Here is a 2500-nt window from a genome sequence, read left to right on the forward strand (position 1 = left end):
AGTACTTTTAATATAGTCTATACAGTAGTAAAATCTATTTTTTATTTTTTTTTTTCATACCATGCCTTATATGTTCCTATACCAAGGGTGCCCATAATGTGATAAATGTACATATACCTCTTCATTATTGAGATTAGTTTTTTGTAAATTTTTTTGTTTAAGAGTAATGTGATATACTACCTCATTGTCTTATGCTAATCACTCCATTATTTAATGAGGTTTATTTTTTATTTTTCCTCCATTTACTCTTATTATATCGTGCTTCTTGTGATCTCGTGTTATTGTGATAAGTTTAGTACAGCATTTGTTTATTTACAATGCTTATTCATGTTATTTCTCTATTTTGGCTATAAAGTATGTTTCCTTACTTATAATAGTATAAAATGATACCTCTGTGATCTGTTACCTCTACCTTATTGTAAGTTTTTATTTTTTATTTACTTTAGTATGTTATTTCTTTCCTGGAGATAATGTACTATGTGATACACTGATATTGCTATTATTAAGGGTCATTCAGTGATACAGTAACCTATTTATATCTAGGTAATATGAACATCAAATTCATTTATTTCATAACTTATTTGTATCTAGGTGGCATTTATTTCATAATGTGAGTCACTGTATGTAGTACTGTACTTATCTCTGACCACTTTAACCTAAGTTTAATGTGCCTTATGAGTACCATGAGGAGTGATAAGGCAGGGAAATTGCATACATATTTTCCAAACCTTTTTGGCCATATAGTTACCATAGTAAAAAAGATATATTTTCTGTATTGAAATTTATTTAACAAGACAACAAAATATAATGTTTTTCTAGCATTGATTATACATGAACATTTTATAAGATATACGATAACTAAAGGTCAAAACAATCAGATTATAATATAGGAATTTTAGATTGTATATATAAATCATTTTAAATAATACACATCCAATAACTTTAAATCTAACGTCTGCAGAGGAATATCACTATTACAAAGTAATTAGAGTAACTTGCAAAATAAAACTATGTATAATGGCGTTCATTGACGTATACAAGAGGTAGGAGACATCCTCTTCTTACTTGTTGTCAATCCCAAAGTTGCCTTTCCCGCCTCAGAGGCTGCTCTAACCACCCCTAGCGCAAAGGCTCTCACGGCGCCATATTTCCAATATGGCGGGGCGCACTCGGTGTTTTGAGTATGAGCCTTTCGAGTAACGGCCGACTGGAACGGCGCCTTTGCCACAAAAGGCGCCTTTGGAAGTTTTGAGTATGCGGCCCCTGTTCGTAATTACATAAGTGAATTGTCTGTTCTGGGTCAAAAGTAGTTACGAGATGATTATGATAGTAAATCATTTTCTCAAAGGCCAAATTTTAAAATAAAACAGTTAACCGCCCAAAAGAAGAAGCGGTTACATTGTCGTCTTTGCTATTATAACATGAAATAAAAGAAGCTCTATTTATGGAATGAAAAAGGACATACTGAATTAAAGAAATTTGCATGTACTCTAAATAGTATAAAATGTTATTGTAATAATATTTCATACATGCAACTATAAACTTTCAATGTCGAAACATATGTCAAAGTAATACTGGTCAACATTCGAGATTTTAGGTAAATTGTTAAGTATCGTGATCAAGACAATGCAGGGTTTTGCTGGCCAGTCATTAGATACTCACTTTCTAATTTCGCTTCTGTATAAGCGCCTTCCTCGGACACTCACTGGCAGTATAGTATTACATCTTGCAGGTCCTTCAGGATGCCTTCTGTGAAGATGAGCCAAATAAACAGGACTACTGTATGTAAATAAGCTCATTTTCCGGACAGATTCCCGGGATGGGCAAGACGAAATTTCGTTAGTTTTTATTGCTTCCCAGATAAACACCCTCAGTGTTCCTTCTGCCGCAAAAGAATCTCAGCCTCAATTTCTTCTTTACTGGGTTAGATCTTTTACGTCTTCTGGCATATTAAAGGCGACTGCTGACTATCACTTTCAACATTTAAACCCCCGGAATGTTTTATGAATATTATTTTGGTTTTGATTACTGATATATCTATAAATATTTACGGGCAATGGAAATTTTTTTTTTATTGACACTGGGTAACTTAGGAAAGCTGATAAGTTATGTCAAATAGTTTCTAGTCCTATCTGTATAATTTAGACAACTGTATATGTCTAATTATTAATAGAAACCGACGCCACTCTAAGAGATGTGATAAAGCATTGCATAAAAATGAAAGGCATCTGTTCCAATCGCGCAAAATCCCCGAAGTTTGTTCTCCTACTTTAGAACTTCGACAAATCATTGCGAGAGTCCCAGCTTCTGTAGTGTAAATTTTGCACACATTTTCTTAAGTGGCTCCGCCAAAAAGTCGAGTAAAATTCGTAATGCCTCGATTTCGGAATGGAATGTTAGGTTGTTGTGTTCCTAAGAAAACGTAAAAAAGAACGTACAATACTTATTGAGGAAAGTATCTATCATATTCACTTGAATGATTTTTCATTTATCGTTAGTC

Source organism: Macrobrachium nipponense, chromosome 27 (genome assembly GCF_015104395.2).
Source record: "Macrobrachium nipponense isolate FS-2020 chromosome 27, ASM1510439v2, whole genome shotgun sequence".
Lineage (NCBI taxonomy): Eukaryota > Metazoa > Arthropoda > Malacostraca > Decapoda > Palaemonidae > Macrobrachium > Macrobrachium nipponense.